This window comes from Danio rerio, chromosome 14, assembly GCF_052040795.2.
Source record: "Danio rerio strain M-AB ecotype USA chromosome 14, GRCz13ab, whole genome shotgun sequence".
Classification (NCBI taxonomy): domain Eukaryota; kingdom Metazoa; phylum Chordata; class Actinopteri; order Cypriniformes; family Danionidae; genus Danio; species Danio rerio.
This window is the reverse complement of record NC_141034.1, coordinates 40424740-40451699: the sequence shown is the minus strand read 5'-3', so window position 1 is coordinate 40451699 and position 26960 is coordinate 40424740. Positions and strand designations below refer to the sequence as shown.

The following is a 26960-nucleotide window of genomic DNA, read 5'->3' as shown; positions in this document are numbered from 1 at the left end:
ATAACTTTATTCATGTTTCTTCTCCTCAGTGTCGGTATAGAGCACAATATTTTTTACAGACTTTGAAAGTATAAAGGATAAAAATAGTTTAAAATGTGGACAAACCCAAACACTTGGTTACATTTTTAAATAAAATATTTAACCCAACAACTTGGTTTAAAACGGCAAAATAACTCATTATCATTTTGATTCATCATTATCATTTTGATTCAATACCTTTGTCACAGAATCATCAATTGATTATTTATTTATTTATTTGCAAATTCAACATAGTCTTTTTAAAAAAATTTTTTTTTACTTTTTTTAATAAGTGGCTAATTCATATTGATGGTTGGATTAAGGGTTGAGGTTTAGCCATGCCTCTTGTTGAAACTTTTAAGTAGGTCTGGGTGATATGGCAAAAATGCTATCTCGTTAATCATTTTCCATTTTGAACGATAACGATATATATTTTGATATAAGTTGTTAATGCTTCCAGATTTAAAAGAGTACCCCAACAATGACTGAAGCCACAAAAACCCAAAGGGTCCATTGAATGGCATAACATGTTTTCGGCCGATAAATTTTTAATGGCCAAAAATTCGGTACATCTCTAAAAAACACACTTTTAGATTTCCATTGTTGAACATTTCTGATGCGTTATTGGCTCTTAGATCAATATAAAGTAAAAAAAAAAAGTCCAGAGCCTATTATTGTTATTGATATAAATGTTATCGCGATTTGTTACAATATTGTTTATTGGCCCAGTCCTAGTTTGAGGATTGTGAGAATTCACAGGAATTAGCCACTTTTCTGACAATATGTAAAATAGTTTTGTTTTCTTGTGAAATCAGGCTGTGGAAATCAAACACACAGCTTTGATCACAAGCTTTTGACAGGTATAAATCCAATCTTGCAAGAGAGAATTCTAACTTATGTTATTAAATCACTTGTTGGCTGAAAAGTAGTATGTTGTCAAGGCAAAGATATCAATAATTTATCCTTTTGATATGTTGTGCAATGTGTGACCAACTGTCACCAATTCATCATGTAGTGTGCACACATCAGCAGCTACACTTATTCATTCATTCATTTTCCTTCAGCTTAGTCCCTTATTTATCAGGTGTCAACACAGTGGAATGAACTAACAACTATTCCGGCGTATGTTTTACGCAGGGGTTGCTCTGCCAGCCACAACCCAATACTAGGAAACACCCATACACTCTCACATTTACACACGCAGTCATACACTATGGCCAATTTGTCGAATAATTGAATTTATCTATAGCACATGTCTTTAGACTGTGGGGGAAACTGGACCATCCAAAAGAAGCCCACACAAACACGAGGAGAACATGCCAACAGGACCAGCCAGGACTCAAACCAGCACCTTCTTGCTGTAAGATGTAAGTGCGACCCACTGAGCCACCTCGGCCCCACAGCCACACTCCATTTAGCGAATTGATAACTTGTGCAGTATTTTTCTGCCATTAAATGTTCCCAGAATAACATTAATCTTATAGGTTTCAAAGAGTTTTCATTGCAATATCACTACAGCACGCATGCAGTGGCACACTATTTACCATTTCTGACTCATGCCAGTGTCGAGCATGTGATTCTTGTCTGTCTAGCTGAGTGTACTGGTAATGGCTGTACTATGTTTTAGATTAGCTATAACCTTCAGAAGTGAATCTGTGTGTGGGATGGAACGAATTAAATGGTATTGGTAGGATGGCTTTACAAAGACAGCTTGACATGAACTATCACTGAAAAGATGGCTTTGTAAAAACTTAACTGGGCAGGTTTATAAGACAGTTTGGAAGCTCCAAGAAAGGTTTTTTTTTTAATGTAAGTTGTCTTGATTGTTTGAACAGACATCAAGACAAAGTAATATCAAGAGACAGACAGACAAATGAACAACAGGGTGTTGTGGGGCTCTTTTTGAGGGAATGCACCGCAGAGAAACAATCCCCCCCAAACCTCTATTTATCACCCACCCTTTTCGCCAATCCACTTCATCTAACTAGAGAAAGATGTGTGGCCCTTAAACCCAGGGTATTCTTCAATGCACACCGTTGAAAGCACAGCCTTTCAAAGTGTTCTCCATTTGATAAGAGTATGCATACACATTGATGAAAGTAGTTAATTGGATTTAGTTTTTTTTAAAGGTAAGTGGTTGCAAACAATTTATATGGGCCGAATTTAAGTTCATTTGAACATTACTAAATTTAATTTGCTTGTTTAAATTCAGCCCATATTAATTATTTGTAACCACTTACCTTAAAAATTGTCATCCTGATCTTACGAGAAAACAAGTATTTTACGTTTTGTCAGTTTAGTGGCTAATTTGTGCAAATTCATATAAAAATGTATGATTTTAAAAAGTAGGCTTGGCACCCAACCCCGCCTTTAAACCCATTCGTCATTGGGTGATGAGCAAATCATACTAATTTTTATGAATTAGATTGTACAAATTCATACGAATTAGCCACTTAATCAAACAGTTTTTATTGCCGTGAGATTGCTATGAAAATGTAGTAAATCCAATGAACACATTTTTTGTGCACTAGATATATTAATCTCTGTCCAGTTTCTGCATTTGTTTCTTCAAAAGTTATGACTGACAAAACACTTTATATTTGGTTAAAATTTAATTTTGATAATATTTAATCCCTTGTTATATGGCCATGTTTTTTTTTTGTTGTTTTTTGACCATGAAAGAACCGTCTTGTTCAGTGTTTTACATTGTGGACAAAGGATTGTAAAAACAATCCAAAGTGAATATGGGAGTATATTGCTCTAAATTGAGCATAGAGCTGTGTGCCTTTAGTAGATTTTTTTTTGACCAGCATCCATGCCAGATACTCACATTTGAATCCCACTTGGGGTCATGTAAAAAAAAAAAAAACTGTGAACTTATATTAGTGCCGTGACCCGAATGATGAGGTGAGTGTAACTAGGGCCAGCAATGCGCATCATACTTGCACTACTGTGTATGGAAGCTAGTTGGTGCCTAAAGCAACATAAGCTCATTCTAAAAATGTAGCCCTAGAGTATATACATTTCTGGAGATCGGGAATTATATAGCCAGAAGTATGTATGGCTGCATTTTATTTTTTAAATGAATGCTGCGGGGTGGTATGATGCTGTTCCTCTTCACGCTTACCAGCTGACAACTTACCTGCGCATGGACTGCTTTTCGGATGTTACCAGTTTGTCTAGTAGCTTACCATGTACGTCATTGGATTTTGCAATGCAGAGAGGAGATGACCATGACAATAGACTGATTTCACGCGGCCGCCATTTTCAAAAGCGAAATCGAGGCTGCGGTGGGAAGAAACCCGTAATTGTCATTGGGAGTTACATAGGAATGTTGTGTAACTGGCTATATATCTTATCAGCGAAGAGAAAGTGACACAAATTTATAATTTCTCCGCCTTCCGGGTGACCCGAAGGTCCGTTCTGAATGAATGGTGAATGTAAAAAGGGATATCAGACCTCATTTTCAGCTAAGTTAAGGGAAATAGCACCAGTTAGCAAACGTTTTCTTTCCCAAACACACGTTTTAGATGCTATTCATCAAACTCGAGTTAATAAACTGATTCTTTCACTATATTAGACTTGTCACGATACTGAATTAAAAGAAAGACCGGCAATTTCGCGCTAACATTTAAGGCAATGTTGATGGCTTTCCTGAAACAGCGCTGATTTGCCATTGTGTTCACGTGGTTAACAGAAATGCTTGTGATTGTCCGAGAAGGTCATCAGTTCACCCACCGCTGTATACTGAGCACAAACACAGACGAGCCGAGCGATCTGCTTGATGACTCGACTGATCTTGACGGCTGCTCCGCACTCCAGTCCGTGTATCTGTGCTTGCACTGGGTGAAGAGCGGTAAACTGAGCGCAAACCAAACACAAATACACGGAGACTGAAGCGCGAAGCCGTGAAGATCAGGCCAGTCATCCGCGCTGCAGCGGCGCTTCCATGTTAGCGGGAAATAGCCGGGTTTAAAACTTCAGTACCGGGACAACACTATTAAAGACAACACGAGGGTGTGTTGCAGAGGACTGCATTGTTTTATCACTCACCGGGTTACATAGGCTGAAGCAGGAAAGCGTCCTCACGGTGTTTAACTAGTGCCATGAGCTGAAGCCTAGGAGGACACTTAAGCGTATCACTGAGATTGTGATCTTGTTTGATGCTAAATTGCTTTTAATTGTTTAAAATAAACTTACTGAATAATATTAAAGTGATGGTTACACCATTTCTGCATTTTGAAATCTCTGCAACAGCTGGAGGTTTATAGTACACGGCATGTTACTGCAATGTTTACAGTGCTGGACCTATACTTCCGGGTTTCTTCCCACTGCAGCCTCACTTTGATTCTTCAAAATGGCGGCCGCGTGAAATAAGCGTATGGGGATCGAGTTGGGTGAAGAACAGTTCCAGAAACTGGGTAAGACAAAAACAGAAGTTAAAAAATAAAATAAACAAGTAAATAACAGGGTGAGAAAAACATGGTAAAATCAGATGATAGCTTTTCTTTTTCTGAATTGCTTTTTAAATTTGTCGGTTGGGTTTAGGGAAGTGGGTGGGCGCAGCAATCTGTTTTAAATACTATTGGTTGGGTTTTGGGAAGAGGGAGGTTGGTTCAGTCGATCTGTCATTCAGTCAGTCAAACAGTCAGTCGACATTGGCCCTTTGGTGGACTTACGAAAGAACAACAGACGCGAATGGCACTCACAAGAATAATTTTAGATGTAAAAAAGCATACACAGCGGCCTCTCGTGGATTCGCAAAAACAAAAACTGCAAAAAAACTTAGCTCTTGGGATGTATTTGATGGTCTGCAGAAATTTATATAGAGGTACGTTTTCAGAATGAGCCTAGATTGGCCAAAAATCTTGACTTGCACCATTGCATATACAAGTCTTAAAATGCAGTTGTTTCAACACATACAATTTGATAGTGCTAATGCTAACATACCTTTGTCACATATGCTATTTTTAGTCTAATATTGCAGTGCCATTTGCTGTTGTGCTTGCTGATGTAATGACATGTTCAAACAGTGTTGGCATAATGAAATGTATATGTATGCATTTTATCTGAAGTAAACTTTGGGGAGTAAATGGATAGTTCACACATAAATGAAAATTCTGTAATAATTAACTTAAAGAATATTTAATTATTGGTAAATAAATGATAAATTATGGCCATAGATTTCTAAAGTATTTTTTTTTCAATAGAAGCCAGTGGGTAACATCAACTGCCTAGTTAACAACATGCTTTAAATATATTCGTTTGTATGTGTTTGTCACAAAAAAAGCGGGAAACCAACTGATTTAGAACATCTTGAGAGTAAATTCTGGGTAAATGTTCATATTTGGGTTAACTAACCTTTCTAGTGGGAGACTTTGAGCTTGCTTTGTCCAGTCTGAAATATCAAACTATGAGATAAAAGTAAAGGCAAATTAGAGGCAAATTCCATTTTTATTTACACAATTATTTGCAACCAATGACATCAAAGCTTTCCACTCAGGCTGATGAAAACAGAAAAATGTGCTACTTTTTTTCTGGAGATTGAAGAGGCTTCTCAGATGGAGGATGGTAATGGGGGACAGGCTGTGGAGTAAATTGAATTAGGCAGGGTGAGATGACTTGTAGTAAGAAATGAAATGTCATCCTCGCAGAGGCTGGAAATGTAAAACATGTGAATGTTAAACAGTGCGGTTCTAGCGTCACCCCTCTTTTTTTTTCCCTCTTCTTTTTTCACCATCTTCAAAACGCTGACTCCACTCACACTTTCAAGTGTGCCTTGCATAAATCACAGCCTGCGGAGGGAGATGATTCCACTCCATCCAAAACGCACACACTCACAAACATTCTGACTCACTTTTGAATCTTTGTCTGAAATTTTGCCGCTTTCACTTTTGAACATAGTAGTGGTGTAATGGTTCATATTTCTCCCAATTCGCTGTGTATCAAGGTTTTGTGGTCACAGTTTCAGTTGGTACGTCGCTATTAGTGGGGCACCAATTTAGGAAATTTAAAGCTGATACTGATATGAAGTATTTTTACACTGTGATCCAGAGGGTGCAAACCAATTGCTGATATTATTTCTCAAAATAGCCCATTTTAGCAGACTTACTAAGCAGACCATACTAAGATTACAGACTATCTACATTTTTTTGTGAAATATCTATGGCATTACAATATGTTTTGAAACTACTACATTTTTAAAGATAAATTAATACTGCTTATCAACAAATGTACATTTAAACGTCCAAAGTGACAGTAAAAACATTTATAATGTTACAAAATATCATTGTTTTTCAACCTTTAATTCATCAAAATGTAATAAAAATAGATCAGATTTCCACAACAGCAAGCTAGTTTTTAACTTGATTCATTAATTTGAATGTTTTTGCTGTTATTTTTTCTGTTTAATTTTAAAGTTTGCCATTCTTTGTCACTTTGTTTGTTTCTTTGTTGTATTACTTGGTTGTATTCTCTCAAGTATTACTGTTTATGTGTTAATTTGGAAAAGGGGCTGAAGGTAGATTTTTCAGATAAATCTACATCCCAATCATCACAAATACTGCAGAATACCTTTTGGAACCTGCATGGACTCAATATTCTTAGAATTAGTCAAGCTTGGTGAGGTAAAAATCATGGTTTAGGGTTGCATTCACTATGACGGCATGTGAAACATGCAAAGAATCTTGATGAACTTTGGGAATCTTGCAAAAACACTCTCTTTGCCATTCCAGATGACTATTTATAAGTTATTTGTGTTATTATAGAGATGTATGAATGCAGTCGGCCAAGCTCATGGGAGTCATACACAATATTTGTTCTTTTCCACTGGTCCACGACTTTATATTCTATACTGTACATTATTTCTGTAAAGTGACAAGACTTTTGTCTCAGCAAAGTCAGACCTTACTGTTCTAATAAAAAAAAAAAAAAATCTAAGCATGATCATACTTCATTTTGGTAAAATAAGCTTAATCTAAAGGCTTTTGCCTTTCATATAAGCCACTTTTGATACCAAATGTTCAACTAGAAGTCAAGTTATTATTTGCTGTTTCTAAAACATGGATAGACAAGACTTATGTCAGGTAGTGCACAGTGTATTAGTATATATGCATTAGTCAGCTACAGATAAGTATTCACCGTTCATTGTGCAGTTACTTTTTTCTTGTCAATGCATAATTTATCGATGTGGAAAATTACCAAAATGACTCCTACAACTGGACACTTAACATTTCAGTCACTCTCCGAGTCATCGTATGCGTTCATACTGAATGGTTGCTGTTGAACGGTTGGGCTCCACCCATACACTCGGCAGTGTAAAAATGCATTTAGTTATGTCCCAGCACACATGTATTCACACTCGCACACACCCTCGCTCCTTAATGCGCACATTAAACCACTGAATGAACACTGTGTGTGCATTATGGTGACAAAAAAAGTCATCAATCAGTAATGGCTCATTTGGGAGGGACTATCAGCTTTTCAAACAAGCACTAACTGAAGAATGATCCCTTGTGTTGCAGGAAGCCGAGCGCCACAAGTCTTGTCTTTGGCAATCATCCCGTTCGTTTAACGTCGTGGGTGTCTTTGCTCCTCTGGAATTGTGATGCACATTGTCATCATTCTCACAACTGCACATGCAAACCTGTATGGTTATTAAAGAGATAGTTCAGCTAAAAACGAAAACTGACGTTAGCTTACACACCCATACAGTTAATGTTTCTTTTTTTTTCTTTGTGTGTGTGTGTGTGTTCAGTTTTGTTTTTAGCTGAAACTATAGATCTTGGTGGTTCATAAAATGCAAATTAATAGCTTGTGGAACTCACACAGGATTCTACACAATTATTTCATGTGCAATGAACATTAAACAATTAAGTTGTCCCTAAAAATCATCTCGAATTGTGTTGTTTCGGGTCATTTTACATAAGTAGTTTGAACAACCAGCGAAAGTGTGTGGTGATACATAGAGGTCTTTGCACATTCTGCACAAGAAAATGCTTATTGTTTACAAATGGTCTGCAATGTGTGAGTATGAATAAGGAGACGTGAGATGACATTGTTTACAACAGAAATAATATAACTGAATAATAAACAGATGTTATGGATTAAAGGTAATTATGTTGTTAATAATGTTACAAATACTGTATAATAATATCATACATTCACACATAAAAGAGAAGTGTTTTTCTGCTATCACATAGATTTTTTTCATCATGAAATCCTTAATTTGAAAGATTTTAACCTTTTGAATTAGTCTGTTTACATAATCCCATTGTTGTGGATTTTTCATATTATTGGTTTCGCATAGGTCTGGTTAGAGACAATATTTATTCTGATGCATTAAAGTTATTATTAATATTATATTAGTATATTATTATTATTATTATTATAAATAATAATAATTTAATATTATTATTATTATTATTATTATTAATAATAATATATTTTGAAAACATCAACCTCTCAAACCCATACAAAATTCTCAGTATAAACAATTTCCAGTATCTGTGCCAGAACACCCACATTATTCGAAAGTTTAATTAACTTGACTTGCAGTAGAAATTGGTGTTGAAATGTTGCTAGTTAATTTTATTTTTAATGGTTGAAATTGTGAAGCCTTAGCAACAGAATGAGCATATTTACCCTGTTCTCACGAGGAAATGTAACTATTTTGTGTTTTGTCAGTTTGGTGGCTAAAATGTACATTTTTAAAAAGGAGGCTTGGAACCCAACCCTAATTGGGGGATAAGCAAATCATACTAAATTGTACAAATGAGATCTTACAAATTCATACAAATTAGCCACTAAATCAGAAGATTATGAATTACTGTTAAATTGTGTTGGCTTATTAGCAAAGATCTTTTATTATTATTATTATTATGATTTTTTTTTTACATTTATATGAAATAATGTAGTTAAAAGTATGTTCACCTACATCTAAATTAATTAAATCGACAGCAAATTCAGTAAAAAATTATTTAATGAACTGTCCCTTTAATAGCAAACAGCTCCTCAAGGGACAAACCTATAAAAAAATCAACGTCGGAATTTAACTTCTGTGTTGTATTTTTTCGTTTTCGCTCAACTTGTTTTTCCTGGTACCTATTTTACGCAACGTTTCCTTCTGACTCACTTCTGGATTGTCACGTTACCATGGGTCTCAAACAACACCATTACACTGACTGCTTTCTAAATACACACGGCTAACTGCCATCACCCCCTCTCTCTAATGGAGGCAGTAAAAGTAAAAATGATTAGCTCTGGGATCCAAGCGCACAGACAGGGTGAATAATCCCTCAGTAAATGTGAAATCTTTGTTATGCTTCAAGGCGCAGTGTTGAGCAGCCCGAGAGCCGGATCGAGTTTCTCTGAGGCGTGAGGAAGGCCGGATTCAATCAAAAAGTTGGAAACGCTCAACCCAGACCGCAATCTTTAACACACAGCACATTATTTTTAATGCGTATAACTTTCATTTGATCATGTCGGTCAGCTGAACTGGGAAGTTTGCGTAAACTTCAGCTTCAAAACATAAGCACATCGTCGTTCAAAACAAGGATTGTCATTGAGGGCACTGGCTCAGCCACACACTAATCTGACTCGCCACAGGATTGTCCAGTCCACATCACACTGGTCTGCGCAACTACATCCTCTGTCAGCAAACGAGAGCCCTGTGATTTGTGTTTCCACAGTGAACAATCAGTCCAATTCATTTACCTCATAACTGCTTTGTCAGTTCGATTTCCGTAGCAAACACTGACATCATCTGTACACGTATTTTACATTTTCTGTTGTATATATTTTTTTCCAATTTGTACGTTCATTCATTTATGCATTCATGTATTCATTTTTCACATTAATTGTATTTATTTGTACTGTTTTCTTTCTTATTGTTTATGTATTGTTTGTTAAAGTTAATTAACTTGGCCGGCACAGTCACCTCAAACTAAATTGAATTGAACAAACTAAATTGGCCATAGTGTATGAGTGCGTGTGTAAATGCAAGAGTCTATGGGTGTTTTCCAGTTCTTGGTTGTGGCTGGAAGGGCATCCACTGTATAAAACTCGCTGGAATAGTTGGCGGTTCATTCCACTGTGGCGACCTTTGGTGGATAAAGGGACTAAGTGGAAGGAAAATGAATGTACGTTCGATCCATTCGTTTGTCTGTCTGTCCGTCTGTTTGTTTCTTTTCATTCCATTCGTTTGTCCGTCCGTTCGTTTCGTTTTCGTTTGTTCATTCATCATGTTTATTGCATTTGTTTCTTTGTATTGTTTTTTCGTTCTTATTGGTTATGTATTATTTGTTAAAGTTTATTAACTTGGCTGGCACAGTGGTTCAGTGGTTAGCACGGTCACCTCACAGCAAGAATGTTGCTGGTTTAAGTCCTGGCTTTGAATAAACTAAATTGAATTGAATAAACTTAATTGGCCATAGTGTATGAGTGCAAGGGTAAATACAAAAGTGTATGGGTTTTTCCCAGTTGTGGGTTGTGGCTGGAAGGGCATCCACTATGTAAAACACGCTGGAATAGTTGGAGGTTTATTCTGCTGTGGCGACCCTTTAATAAATAAAGGGACTAAGCCGAAGGAAAATGAATGAATGAATGAATGTACGCCCATTCATTCGTTAGTTCGTTTGTTCCATTCATCCGTCCATCTGTTCGCCCCTTTGTTTAATTTCGTTTTGTTTTGTTTGTTCTTTCCATTTAGTTTGTTCCATTCTGTTCTGTTCCGTTTTGTTTGTTCGTTTTATCGTTCATTCATTCATAATGTTTAATGCATTTATCTTTATTGTTTTCTTTCTTATTGGTTATGTACTATTTGTTAAAGTTTATTAACTTTAAAGACTCCCAGTATACCTATTTTGATTGTCTTCACTTCCTGGGTTCTACATTCAGCTTTAGTTATCTTGAAAAAAGTATATTTTTAATATTTTTTTATGAGTTTTTACTAAGTTAAATAAACATTTGCACGAAACATATTTTCTATATTTGTAATTTTAGTTTTAAATAATATATTTTGTTTTTGTATCTATGTTTTGGTCAACTCTTATGCCGGTTATAAAAAGGCAAGACAATTTTTAAAGCACTGATAAAAAAAAGCATTTTCTCATTCACTTTTTAAAAACAATAATATGATGAAAGTGCATAAACTTATGTTTTAGACATATGTGGTATGTGTATTGAGGTTAGCGTATTAAGCTAAAGCACAAAATTGGGGAAAATGTCCACTCTGTTAGTTGTTTGAAAAGTTACAAGTTAAACAACAATTATTAACACAATTAAATGTTCCCTATCCCATTTAAGCATTTTGCAATTTTTACATTAATAATTTTTAATTTACTGTAAATGATACATTTATACATCTAGTTAAAGTAACATTTAAATGTACTTGCTGTTCTGGAATAAGTCTTGTACTATATATTTAGTAATTGTGTGTTTTTGTTGTTGTTGTTAAAACTTGGCATTACATATTACAAAAGAATGTGAGTTCGCTAAAACAGTGACTAAATAGCTCTTTGACTATTGGCTAAAATCATCCAATAGTCTGCTCGGCCAACAAGATGTCAGCAGAAAAGGAAAAGTTGTTTTAGAGGGAGAGCATGTTACATTTTAATGAAATATTGTTAAGACAGAGATTTTTCTTCATCTTTGGAATAACACTCGCTGATAAATCGTTCACAATAAGTCCAGGAACATGCATTAAGAAAATAGATAGGGTCAATTTCGATTTCATGTTGACTCAAGAAATATTGTCCTCCAGAACTTTTTATATCTTCTCAGTTATTCTCTGTTTTTGATGCGAGCGCACACACACCCACTCTCTCCCTCTGTGTTTCATATGTGTGAGCACATTGACACAGTGTGCTACACATGCATGCAGGTGATGATATGCTTGAGAGTTGGAGATCCATCATTGTCCCTGGGTGATGTTCTGGTGCTCATACACACACACATTTTCACCCCTCCGACTTGTGTCTAGCCGGACATCCATTCTAAGCACAGAGGGAGAGCACATAGAGACTGACATGATCATCTGTCCCCACAGCGGGAAATTTAGACATTGTGCACACATTTACAGAACAAACTCCCATACACGCATACATGTTCCTAATCGCTTACATGCACCATAAAAAACGTCTTGTCAATTCAGATGAAAAACCAATACCACCCCTGCAAACCTCATCCAGAGAAGTTTGAGTCGTTCCAAAGCCTGCTGTAGAAGGCAGCCATGATTTTTTTTTCCATTGCATGAGCAAAAAAAAACAAAAAAAAAACTTCCCACCCAACGGGAGCAGGAGGGCTTTTTCATTTAACCAATGAAGGGGAAGACTGTGGCTTTCAAAGCAAACCATTTTGATAGTTAACACGAAGCCACTTTAAAGCACAGCTGCGCCACTGACGTGAATAATACTATTTAATTTGTCTAATCTTAGCCCAAATGCCGGGTGGTTGCGAGGGGGTGCGTGTGTTTGAATGTGTGTGTGTTTGTTACCATGTCTTCCATTCATCTGTTTGGCATTTGCGTTTTGTAGCCAAAATTGCATCGTAGTCACATCTGCAACCGAATAGCACCACTTTCATACTGATAATATACATGTATCATATTGAATGCATGTCAAAACTCGGTAACACTTTATTTTGATGGTCCCCTTTAGACATTCTGATGACTATAAGTTATTTTGCAATGTCAAGTTTCTGTCATTGAGGTATTAGTAGTTTGTCTGCTTAAAATGACATTGTGGTCTTAATTTACTCACTCTGTGCTCTCTAAGATGTAGGTGACTCTTTTTTTTCTGTAAAGCATTGTGAAGAAAGTTTTTAACTTTTGAAAACTTTAACTTTAGCTGTAAGTTTAAAGAAAATGTTCTTTTTTTCTTCTTTTTTTGTGAACTCTCTATTAAAGTCATTAATAAGTAGTATTTGCTCATCTAAAGAGTATAACATAAAACTTTAAAATTATCTTTAGCAGGTTAGCACTCCTCATACTTCTGCCTCCGCATCAGTTCCTGAAAGCAAAGAAGGTCAAGGTTTGCCAGGATTGGCCAGCCCAGTCATCAGACATGAACATTATTAAGCAAATCTAGGGTAAGATAGAGGAGGCATTGCAGATGAATCCAAAGAATCTTGATGTACTCTGGGAGACTTGCAAGATTGCTTTCTTTGCTTTTTCAGATGACTTTTAATGAGTTATTTGAGTCATTGCAGAGATGTAGATGCAGTCGTTCAAGCTCATGTTAAGTGACACGACTCCTGTCACCACTGGCTTGCATGGTTTTAGGATCGGTAGAGCATTGATGAATTTGCTCTTCAGTGTTTGGACTCTCAGTAATGATTTTAAACCACACTGAACTGAGCTAAACTGAACTGAACTTAAACACTAAAAACTGAACTACCCTGATCCAGTTACTATGACCATTTATGTAAAGCTGCTTTGACACAATTGACATTGTAAAAGCGCTATACAAATAAAGCTGAATTGAACTTTTGTCGTAGCAAAGTCAGACCTTACTGTCCAAGATACAAATATATTTTATTTTTCTAAAATAAGTGTAATCTAGAGGCCTTTGCCTTTCATATAAGCCAGTTTTGATACCAAATGATCAACAAGATTATTGGTTGTTCCTAAAACTTGGTTAGGACTTGGTTAGGCAGCAAGACTTTTGTCAGGTAGTGTAGAACAAAATAAAATAATCAGCAAAAATAAAATGGCTCAAAGGGTTTTCATGCAGAGCAACTAATGTACACAATTAAAAATAAGTGTATTTTGATGGTGGCTTTGGAGAATACAATGTCAGTGATCAAAATTTTAATTTTGAAGTTGTTTGCAACTGTATGTTTGCTAAAATGGATAAGATTGCAAATAGAGCCAGATGCTAGGGTATTTCTGGGGTAGTGTTCTTACAATCACAATATGGTATAATATTCTGTTCACCTTCACCCTTTAAGGTGCACTCCCTGAAAATACATTTTTGGCCCGCATCTTGGATTGAGTATTATGCTGACACAACTCTGATAAATAGTAATAAAGCAATTAAAATAATAATGATAACATATGAATAAAAGGTCAACCAGGGGGTTTTGTTGCCTGTTAAACCTTTCAAATTTCAAAAGGATAACAAAATATACTTTATTGTAACCTTTTTGCACTTTTTATGCTTTCGCAGCTTTACAAGTTTAATACATGATAGATAAATATAGGTCCGGGTCACTAAAGACCCAATTATGTAATAATGAGCATAAAATAAATTGTAGATATTATAATTTGCTAACACTTTATTTAAATTCCTTCTACTGAGTTGAAATAAATCTGTAAGCACAACAATCCTTTATTCTAGCCTTAAACCGAACAGCTGGCTAATACTCTAATAAAAGTTAGTTCACATGTAATTGCAAAGTTGCTTATAGTCAACAGAATGTTAGTTTGTGCAGTTGTTTGACTGTGAATGTGTGTGGTTTCAGATTTTGTGGCCCAGTGCAGTATGAAGTCTCCAAAAGCAAAAAGAGTGGTGTTGTTTTATGCCTCTCTGCTGTTTCATTTATGTCAGATCTGTTGTTCACATGCTGTGTTCGCTGACGGCAGAGAAGGGGGCTCGAGTAAGAGAGAGACTTGTGGAGTTAAAAGGCCAAGTTTTGGCACACGCAGAGTCAAACTGATGGAGGAGATGATTTTTGGTTTCTTTTTCAAGGCCACTGTAATTTACTCGAGCTCTATAAATCTCTTTGAATAATAAAAGAGAGAAATGCTTACATATATGTATTTCGGAAACTATTTGCCAACGCCAGAGCCTGTAAAGTTCGGCTTCCCTATATGCACACTGCATTGATAGACACTTTGAAGGTTTCATTACTAATGCTTTTAGAACATTAACACAGCCTTTAACTGGTTCTGGAGCAATGACATGTTTGGGTAAAAGAGTGACGTATGGTATTTTCTGTTTCTCATTTGCTGTAGCCTTTTATTTTTTGTGTGTTTTAGTCGGCTGAGGTACTTTTGATGCATTTCTCATGCATTTACAACATTTTTATGGCTTTTCTCTTTCCTTCTTTTACAAATTGTGGAAGTCTGTCCAATTTTTTTTCTTTTTCCCCTTTCAGTTTCAGTGGCCGCAGCCAGTTTGGCAGCACATCGACTGCACAGTTTGTATTGCTTTTTTGTTACCAACAAGCTGAAAAATCATAAAACCAAACGGGAGATGTTTTTAGATGCTCACTAGAAAGCGGGAATGTTTAGGGTGTTTTTGGAGATGATTCCTCATGCTGAGAGGTCAGCGAAGTTTTGACTGCTCTGCTCTGGATTTCATTAGCACAGGAAATGTCCCATGTAGACATGCTGGGCGTTTATGCCTGGAGAATGAACTCACATTCACTCTGTTAATCGCTCGAGGAGACTGTTTGAAAATGTTTGAGGAAAGAGAAGCAATAGCTGATGTTGTCAGAGCAGCAGGCCAGTGATGACTGAACTATATACACACCAACAGGTGTGCGCTAAAGATGAACTACTAAAAAAAAAACATTATGAGTTGTCTGTCCATTTGTAACAATTTTTTTTCTGGCTAACAAACTGTGGACGTTTGTGTGTGAAAGTTTAGCAGGAGTAGTAAAGAAATAATTCATAAAATAATTATCTCTATTTAGTCTCTCTGCTTTGTTTCTGAATGACACAAAAGGGAGGAAAAACTGTCTTTGTCTGATTCTTCTGAATGAATCAAAAATAAAGTCTCGCCATTTACCAAGTAAAAGTTCAATTTGTGAAAGGAAACTAACAATAAAAAAGTCATTCATCATTTACACACACTGGCGTTGTTTCAATGACATATACTCTTTTTTTCCCCCCCAGACTCCAAAAGGAGAACAAAAAAAGTGAATAGCACTCAGCATCATGTTTTAAAAATTATTGAATGATCCCATGTGACAGATGCTAAACATTCTGATATGCAAATTGAAAATGTGAATACACAAAAAATTATCTGTTATTAACAGTTTCCATACTTTGTGATTTATTTTCTGTTTATTTACGTTTTGAATTGCATTATGGGATGTTGAACTCTGCTCTGTCGACTTTTTGATGTTGAAAATTCTACTGTTTAACAAAGTGGCTTTTATTGACATTTTAATAGTTTGAAATATTGTAAAAAAAAAAAATAAAGAGAAAAGTCTGTACAATAAAAGAAAATGTACTGGCATTTAATTACAAGGCGTTTGTAGCGTAATATACAACACCAACTCACACAATGTATCACTTTAAACTATTAAAAATACATATAAAAGTCACTTCTTCCAACTTTTCAAGGTTAACAGTTGTTGGAAAAAAGATCAAGGTCCCATAATGTGATTCAAATGCATAAATAAAAGGGGAAGAATAAATAACAAAAATAACAAACTACGTAAAACTGCTATGCGGATCTTTTTACAGTGCAGTATTTAATGGACAGCTTGTACAACTGTGCACTCCTGAAATTGTTAATGCATCAGTTCACTTTTGCCTAGAAAAACATACAAGTGGACCATTGTGATAAATCAAGGTCAAACAAAAAGTAATAACACGTATGGTTTTATTGCTGAGTTAAATCTTTCTGGACTGCTATCAGATGCCAGTTATCAGATGATGGTCAGATTAACAGCTGACAGATGAATGCAATAGCTTGATGCGACAAACACAACAGCTAAATTAGTCTTATAGGGATAGTTCACGCTAAAATAAAATAAAAAAAAATTCTCATCATTGACCCTCATGTGGTTCCAACCCTTTATGAGTTTCTTTTTTCTTTTGAACACTAAAGAAGATATTTTAAAGAAGTTTGAAAGCTGCTAACTATTGACATCCTTAGGAAAAACAAATACCAGGGAAGTCAATTATTACCATTTTTACCAATTACCAATTATTACAAATTCTCTAATATCTTCTTTTGTGTTCAACAGAGGAAGAAACAGGACAAGTAAAGCTTGAGTAAATGATGACAGCATTTATAGGGTGAACTATCCCTTTAACTTATGTTTCTATTAATCTTGATTTCTCACAAATTGTGTAGTTTTTCTGGGTCAATTAAGAAGACCACGAAGACCAAGAATTAAAACATCAGTTTTATCAGTTTTACATATTACATTGTTTATTATAAACAACAATGTCAGACAACAGGACCAAATGTCTGCAGACACACAGTGTTTTATTTTTTTACAAAGTTCAGTGCCAACTATTGGCAACTTTTAAAGAACACCAAAGAGAAATGTGTATATTATATTTTAGTACACCGTTGTCATGTAAACATGCTCTCATTGTTGGTAAAAAATAGGAAAGTTATCATGTTTTTATCATAATCTCATGGAAAAAATGACAGCCACATTATTTGTCCTGTTGAAGAAACTAAGCTTTTTTTTAAAACAGGTTTTGAACAGCATGAGGGTGAGTAAACGATGACAGATGAATTATTGTGTAAATGCTTTTAATTCCAAACCTTTAGTCACAGTATTGTGTTGATTGCAGCCATTCATGACACTACAATGCTGTCAGGAGACGTTCCTGTCATGTTGGCTTTCTTTATACTAAAATTTTTAGGTCTTTTACATACAAGTCATTAAGGTTGAACTTTATTTTGATCTTCCCTTTTATGCATTGTGTTGATTATAAGTAGCTTTGCAACTACTACCAAATAACTCTCGTTGGATTATTTATAGACTTCCAGGGTTAGGGTTAGTAGAATGAGATGACATACTTTGCAAGGTAATTTATAGTCAGTAGAAAGACAGTTTGTAGACCATCAAAAGAAAGTATTAAGCAGATATTAAGCAGACCATCTAGCATGACTGCTACTTGACATGTTGCAGCGCCACCATCAAAATAAAGAGTTACTGTAATTTCACAAACCAAAAGGATGTTATAATAGTGAAATTCAGAATAGATAAAATACACGTTTATAATTAGCATGAAAATTGGAGTTAAACATCAGGCTTGATTTCATTTCACACTATCACGCTGCACTTGGATACACTCTCCTGCACTTGTAATGATATTCTCGCGCACTCAAAACACACTCAAATGCTCAGTCACCCAGAGCATGCTGTTCTTTGCCCCATGATCGGCTCTGCTATGCTTCAGTGGCAAGAACTGATCTTTTATACTAATTTTGGATTAATGGATTAATTCGTCCCTCAATGCAGACACTCACAGCCACATTTAAAATAACAAATGGGCCTGCAGAAACCCTCCAACACACACATACTCACACACACACACACACACACACACACACACACACGTGCACACACAGACACTTCTCTCTTTCCCTCTGTCTTTTTCTCTTTCGCTCTTTCAAAACCTTTAGATGAATAGGGGGTCTGCAACAGTGCATAACAGTGAATGTGTTCAGGTCCTGCCACAGCCAGCCCAACTTTAATCCCACTTAATGCTCAGAGTCAACTTACGCTCCCAATCACAGTCTAACTTTAATCTCTGCTCAATCTGGACAAAACCCCCTCCAACCACCCCTAAACCACTCCAGAGAGAGCAGAGAAGACAAAGGAGAAGATGAGGATGCTGTTTATGAAGGCGTATTTTGATTTAGTTTTAACGATTCAGACGTTTACTATCACATTACTGGCCTGTGGAAACACTGTGGTATACTAGTGTGATGTATAGCAAATTCCCATCTTTATTCAAATCAAATTTCTGTTCATTTTCTCAACCTCAGGTTTCAAACTCATTAGATCTTTGTTCATCTACAGATCAAATACGAATAATTGTTTTTTGTATTCTGTGATATTTCTGTCTGACCATGTAAAGCCCGTTCAACAAACAAATCCAATGCTTTAAAACATTTGTGAAGCGAATAAAACATTAACAGTTTATTTTCATCAGATATTAATATATAAACAATGATCATCCAACATAAACCCAAGATCAACCATTCTAGCTTGATGAACAAGAACAAACATCATTGGATGCAAACATGCTTGAGATTTCATGACCAAATCTGGATGTGCCAGTGCAAACCTGGTCTAACAATGACCCCAAGCTGGGAAAATAGCCTTGGATCTTAAACTAGGCCAAAATCAAGCTGCATTTCCATTGTTGGACCATTTATATTTGTGTTTTAGCTCCACAGCTGAAATCCAAAGTTTTACAGTCAAATAAAACAGACTATACAATATGTCATTTATGACCATGCAAATGCATTAAGTCATAAACGCTCAGGAAAGAAATGAATGCTAAATATAAGAGTTGTAATCATGTATTTTATTGTTCAGACAATCACAGTGATTTTTTTGTTATGGCAGTTGTTAGGATAAGTAGCCTTTAGCGTCACATATTATAAATAGGTCTCTTCCTCATTCAGTGATCAGAATAATGCCAAGCCCCGGAAGTGACAGTGGAAATGTGACCAGCCCTGGCACGCACTGGTAAACTTGTTTTTAGCCTGACAGCAAAAGCAGTTAACGTTTAAATGTGATTGAAAGCTTCTAATCTCACATCACCATGAAGTGACTATCTCTCTTTAGCAGTCTGCTCTGTTTGTATGGAACGTTTTTTTCTTCTCTGTATGAACAATCCAAATCATCAGAGTTTTGTTTGACTTTTAATAGATGCACCAGAAAAGTTTTACTCATTATTGTTGCTTAGCCATATGCAAATGTTCAATAATTAAATATATCTGAACATGCACATTAATAATATTAATAATAATAATATCGTGTGTACTCGAAAAGATCAGGAATAATTAAAAATTGTTATTAAACTTTATAGAGGTATTGTAATTAAGGGCTTCTGGGAGAGAGAACACAATACAATTATTGATTAGGAGACTGTCTGGAGAACTGTTTTGTTACTTCAAAAAACCCAGCTCACCAAATGATTCATTATAAATTATTTTTTAAGGCTACACCCTGAGGGTTTTTAAAAAAAAATTTTTTTTTAATGCAAAAAAAAAAAAAAACAGACCCTTTTGTCACTGTAACAACTCTACACAAAGTACTTATATGTTCTGGGAATGTCCCCAAATAGCTTTATTCTGGACCAAGGTAAAAGACCTACCATCAGATCTAATGGAAACTTAGATCCAATCCAACCCATTGCTTTTTCTCGTGCTGGACGACTCATCACTCTCTTTATCCATTAACCCAAAAAGGATTTTATCAGTTGTTCTGACTGCTGCTGCTTCAAAAAAAAAAAAAAAAAAGAAGAAGAAAAAAAATCCTGAAAATATGGCTGGATCCATTTGCTCCGGCTGATCTATCCTGGAGGCTCTATCTACTGGACAACAATAGTTTGGAATAGACCACAGCCAAAATAAATGGTGTCAGTAAGAACACTGTACATGTTTCAATCCTGATTTTGTACATATTATTGAAGTATTGCTGTTTTGATTTTATTTTCTTTTTTTGTCGAGTAGATCTCAGGCTTTATTCAAAATAAAAAATATTCAATGAAAAGATAATTAAAAAAAGATTTTAAAAAAGGGTTAAGATCATATTTGTAATTTGCTTAATAGTTGTAATCATTTCATAATTGGAGTTTAAAAAAAACACAAAACATTTTGAGTTGTATTTTTAATATTATCAAATAAAGTTATAAATCTCTCCTCACTGTTTAGTTGTTTAGTTGTTGGTTGAAACATTTGTTTACTCTAAACATTAAGCACTAAGTATTTTTGTTATTATACCTGTTAAATTAACCTTTTTTTTACAGCTCAAATCAAGATCATCATAGTATAATGTGATAAAAGAAAATTTGATACGATAATAAGTATACATGGGTGTAATGATTAACCATGAGAACGGTAGAATATCGATTCAAATATGAATATTCAAACCAAGAATTGAGGGGTTGCTGTGTTTACAGGTGCAAACTCACTTTACCTGCACTTCAGCAGTGAGCAAGAGGTTAGGCAGCAGACTATAATGACAGCGGTGAAGTGTGCCAGACAATCACAAACTGCAAATACTGCAAAAAAGTTTACTTACACTAACAAAACAACAAAAACTACTCCCACAGATGTCTACATGCAGAAAAACTATTAATAAGCTAAACCATGCTGAGTGGATGATTTGCAGCTTCGCTGCACGGTGCATCAGTTTTTTCATAACAAATATGTGAAGATTGAAAGAGAAAGTTCTGTTACAGAACCAGACATTATATTATTTTACTCTCTTCTTTTCGTATTAGTTTATGCATATTTGAATAATTTACTTATTATTATTATTGAATATTTTAAAATCTTCAAGATTTTGTCTTTCTGAAGTGTATAACACTGACAGTTATACTAATTAATTATTTAAGTAATCTTAATAATTCACCTTCATAATCATGTTCAACTCCTGTCTCTATATCCTCCTATATAATTACAAATTTTTAAAATCAGTTTAAATGCCAGTGGCCAGTCACCTGGATCAGAGGTACTATCCACCAAATCTGTACACAATGGTTTAGGAAAGGCTTTCCTCTTCACAACAACCATGTGAGTCCCTAGTGTTTTTTTTTTTTTTTTATCAGCAGGAGACATTGTAAATGTGGGATGACCCCAGCGTGTGCCGAAAAACAAATGCTGATATTTCATTTTTTTAAAATGTAAAATGCCAGCACAGTCACAGTTTTACTTTGTTTATATTATTAAAGTCTTCTTTAATTTGTAAATTCTTTTTTGTTTTTAAAATAGCAATTTGATTTTAGCAGAAAATATATTCTAATAATTTTGTTTAAAATACGTGACTAAATCGTGAATTGTGACATTAGTATCGAGAATCATATCAAATCGTGAGTCAGGTGAATTGTTACGTCCCTAGTAATAAGTCTGTTGTTGCTAATGTACAAGCACAATCATTTGATTAATTTTCTAAAGAGAATTAAAATCATGAGGACTGTACAACAAACTCTCTTTTCTGTTCATCTGAAGTACTCATCTCTTTTTTTTGCAATGTCTGCAAAGTTGACTTTCGCTCTGACTTTCCCCCCAGAGTCTCTAATATAACTCAGTACAAAAGTGCGCTTTGCTGCAGATTGTATTTCTTGTTTTCTTCTTCTGTACGGCTGGAGCCTCAGCGATCTACCTGAGGAGAGGTTTTCTCTGACCTGGCTTCCAGCGATACTTTGTGCTTTTTAAATGTAGCCGAGCTTTTCTTCAGCGTGTCCCTTAAGTCTCAGCATTTGGGCGCTCTTCACAGTCTCCCTCCATATCCTTTATGAGCTGTGAAGTGACCACAAGCCTAAGCCCCCGTGCTTAATATGCTGCTTCTCTCTCTTTTTTTGGCTCACCTATTTTTTCAGTTTCCTTTCACAAGCCTCTGGGAAAAAAATGTATGACTGAAAAGGGGCTGCAGAGAGAGACAGAAAGCGAAAAGAAGAAAAAAAAATCTTTGACAACTTTAAAAGGGAAAATCCCTTAATGCATCTCCAACCTTATCTCAAACACCTCAGTATCTGTCTCCAGCGCCAGGCCTTTGAAAGGATATTTCAGAGCTGGAAAGAGCCAGGAGGAGACTGGGTCTAAGGCAGGCTTGGGAATGAGTTATAGGCCCTTTAGAGTCTGGGAATCTCAGCGTTCTGACCAGGGCTTTGACCTGCTGCCTGAACCACACGTACAGCAGCTGAACAACTCATACACGAGATACACGATAATAGCACAGTGAACAGAATGGAGAATTTTACACACACCTTTTATTCAAACACACCTTTTTTACATTTTTTTTGTGCTATGTGTTAAGTATAAAGTTTTGACAGGTGTTAAGTTTTTTTTGTACAAAGAATGCATCAAATTGGTAAAAGACATCAACTATAATCATCATCCTCATTATTTTTATTATTTATTATTATTATTATTTTATTATTATTTTTTTTAGAAATGTGTTTTGTCAATTGAATGCTGTTCTTTTAAAAATCTGATGAAAGATCTTAACTTTTATTAAGATCACACCTATTTTTTATTAGGGATTTGAATATAAGTTTTACTAAGAAGAATTTTTCACTTTAAATATATCCTTATTTTATTATATATATATATATATATATATATATATATATATATATATATATATATATATATATATATATATATATATATATATATATATATATATATATTTAGTGTGCCAATACTGTAGTGGTTAGTGTGTCGATATTTACAATCTGATGCTCACGGTGACCCGAGTTTGATTCCTGATTCAAGGTCCTATGCTAAACCTTTAAATAATATATTAAATAAATATTAATATTTATCTCCAAATAAATAAATAAATAAAATAAATTAATAATTATTTACTTACAAAGGTCACCCCTTTAAGCATACAAAATATGTAATGTTTATTTTCAGAAATATATTTTATTTAGTACTGTTTTTATTTTATTTTATAAAAGAGTAAATATATAATATAAATAATATTTTATTAAAATATTTACTATTTTTGTTTTAATATAAATACAGCACTTCAATCCTAAAAAATCTTACCAGCTCCAAATATTTAAACATTACAGTACATAAATATTATGAAATACATACATTTATTTCATAAACCTATATATACCCCAATTATTCAAGTGAAAGCCTTATGACATCTTTTTATTATTCCTCTCATCCTCTATCCTCTGGCTCACTCTCGCACACACTAATTACCCGTTCCCTCATTGCAGATAATTAATTCACCCACTTGCTCTTCTCCACTGGTTTACTTGCTCAGTCATTGGCGATCACCCCCGGCCCCCGTCTGTTCCGGCGACTTTAACAGGCTCGGTCCAGCGCAGGCCGATAAATCTCCAGCTGAGGATAAAGTTCAAGTAGATAAAATCAAACAGATGTCGGTAGGGAGGTTCACTCTCCGTGACCCATAAAAGTGCTCTCATCAAAGCCTGGAATCATTTGTTTTGAATTATGACTGTGTTTTGGGAGGGGGAGGGGAGGGGAGGGCAGCGGGAACTGTTTGCAGTGTAATAGGAACTGTTTATCTGAAAACAGTGCAGGGATGCCAGCACACAGCCCAACGCTGGGAAACTTACCAGTGACAGACGCCTGATTGACAGCTGTCTGGAGGAGACTTTTAGATGTGTCTATCCAGACAGGATAATTTATTCATAAATGTGTGTTCACATTATGCATTTATGCATTTTTTTATTATCAGAAACTCTATGGAAGTTTATTATTATTTTAATAATATTTAAAATGACTGTCTCCTTATTCACAATTCTAAGTTTAGAGATGCGATAAACAGTTTAAGTCCAGAATTGTTGCCCAGTAAATGCTATTTGTTGCTATTCTGCATCTGTAAAATAACAAACTGCAAACTAATAAGTTTGTGAAATGAATTATTTATCTATAAATTCAAATTCAAACTGATTAAATTAATTAATAATAATGAAATAATTTAAATAATTAATTAAGTTTATATCTCACATTTCATAACTTTTTCTCAGACTTCCAAATGTTTCATAATTCTGGTTGTTTTTGTATACTTTTATTTATTTATTTAATAATAAACAAATAAAAATAAGAATAATAACACATCGAAACTTCAATAACAGTTGAATGGTCACATATTTACTGACAGGTCACATTAACAAAAACATATAAAGATCAGTTTAAACTGTGTAAAGGCATAAGTACAATTAATTTTTCCCAATTTTGCTGGTATTTGTCTGTTTGTAGTCTTAAAAAAAGTCATCCTCTCCATGTTTGATGTTTTGAATCCATCCATTGACATTCTGTAGGGGGTTTGAGTTGTAGCCACTTTTGAGTCACAGTTTTCTTACTGGTTGCTAGAAGTATTTTTAATAAATACTTGTCTTTTGACATTAAGTTGGCTGCAATATTTTCCAGGTAAATTGTTGTAAAATAGAAGTCTGGTTCTTTTATTTGATTAAAGGCAATCCCACTTGTCAACTTTATTTCACGAAAAACAAGTTCAACATTTGTCTTGGAAATTTGAAATATGACACTTGAAGTTCTGACATTTTCTCAGGATTGCAATTTATTTTTCAATTTCACATTCATAGTTAAAGTCAGAATAATTAGCCCCCTGTTTATTTTTCCACCAATTTCTGTTTAATGGAAAAAAGATTTTTCAACACATTTCTAAACATAATAGTTTTAAAAACTCAATTCTAATAACTGATTTACTTTAACTTTACCATGATGACAGTAAATAATATTTGACTAGATATTTTTCAAGACACATACAGCTTAAAGTGACATTTAAAGGCTTGACTAGGTTAATTAGGTTAACTAGGCAGGATAGGTTAATAAGGGAAGTTATTGTATAATGATCGTTTGTTCTGTAGACTGTCAAAAAATATTATTGCTTGAAGAGGCTAATAACTTTGACCTTAAAATGTTTAAAAAAAAAATTAAAAACAGCTTTTATTCTTGCTGAAATAAAACAAAAAAGACTTTCTCAAGAAGAAAAAATATTATCAGACATACTTTGAAACTTTCCTTCCTCTGTTAAACATAATTTGAGAAACATGAAAAAAAATTCTAAGAGGTTTTAATAATTTTTATTTCAGGTTTTTTCAATTTTTATTTTATTTAGGTGGTCTTGCAAGGTTGTCTTTTTATCTTACAACTGGGAGTTCTGAGAGTTTCTTACCTCAGAATTGCAAGATTCCAACTTAATTTACTCATTTTAATATATTGAAATAGCAAAATACAAACTTCAGTTAAAAATCTTCTTATAATTATTTCTGATAACTATTTCTTGCACTGAATTTAATTCTTGCAAGTTGTGAGATTAAACATTTCCAATTCTCTCTTTAAAAAAATCATCAAATTTTGACTGTGCAGTTAATTTTGATATCCACAATAATGCATAGACAGTTGACTGATAAATCGGGTGACAAAAATGAGACGTTTGAGAAGTCCCCCCTCCAAGACAATATTTACTATCTGTAAGTGTTTAGGATCAGGATAGGTGATAAGATCTTAGGCAAACCCAAATAACAAGCTTATGAATTTGAGCAAATGTTTGCTTTCCCTGGCTCATCGGACGCACGTGATATTTTCTTTCCCGTCGCTGTTTTATTCTCGACCTCTGTGAGATAGTGCCATATGAGGGCTGTATTTTCAGTGGGAGTTCAAGTCGGGGTTAAATAGTTGCTTTATCAGAGTGATCTGGCCCCCAGTGCTGGTTAAGTGAGGGCCACGACTACAGAACGCTTACCTACTGAGAGTCTGCCCTTCAGCCCTCGGTGATGTATGTTTTTACAGAGAGAAGAAATACAGTCCATTTGGCTTCATGCTTGAGACAACGGATTTCCAACTGTCGTCATAATTCAGGCACTGAGTGTGTTGTCTTTCTCCGGCCTGATAATAAACTCGCCTTTAATGTGTCTGTGACATCGGAAGCCGCAGGTCAGCGTGTGAGAGAAAATAGAAAGCGAGGAGGCCGAAAGAAAAAGATTCGCCGGATTTAGAGTGTCCTCGGAGTTTGCATGCAACCGTGTTTTCTGTTTTCTTTGTGCGATTACCAAGATTTTTCCTTTCATCTGCATGCAATCGCACAGTGGTTTTAACTCTTAACGTTTTGGATCTTGCGATTTTCTGCTTAATACAGTGGATGGCAAGCGACGGATGGAGGCGAGAGAAGAGTTCTGTTTCTCTCTTCTTCTCCTCTTTTTTTTTCAGCCCCATTTTTATTAGCCTCCTGCTCTTGACCTTGTTAGTCAGTCACGGAAGCGTGTAAATCTATCTGACTATACAACTGCATGTTGAAAAGTTACAGCTTCTCTGGGAATTTCACCTTGACTTCTTTATTCATTGTTGTGAAGGAAAGCATTTCTGGACGGCCGGCCGGCGTTCAGCTGGCCTCATATCTGCTGCTCTCAGCTGCTTATGAGGGAGTTGAAAGAGATGGTCAGATAGGGAGAGAGCAGTACATCATCATTTAGATGCATCTCTTAATTTTTGTCAAGATTTCATGGGTTTGTGCTGAAGATAACTGCGATAACTCTAGCAACCGGCTCATATGTT

At 35.0% G+C, this 26960-nt stretch overlaps 1 non-coding gene across 4 annotated transcripts in view; it reads left to right on the top strand.

Moving 5' to 3' along the window:
• The window catches only part of LOC147834000 (uncharacterized), a 146244-nt gene that overhangs the window by 100952 nt on the left and 18332 nt on the right, over positions 1-26960 (top strand). Inside the window, exons 4-6 of one of the 4 annotated variants that reach the window (XR_015507793.1) lie at positions 479-508; positions 1313-1385; positions 7542-8125. The exons of 2 other annotated variants lie outside the window; for them this stretch is intronic. This is a non-coding gene — a transcript (uncharacterized LOC147834000). Of the gene's footprint in view, positions 1-478; positions 520-1312; positions 1386-7541; positions 8126-26960 lie in introns of those variants that run through there. One more of the 4 variants, XR_015507789.1, reaches the window with a different exon arrangement.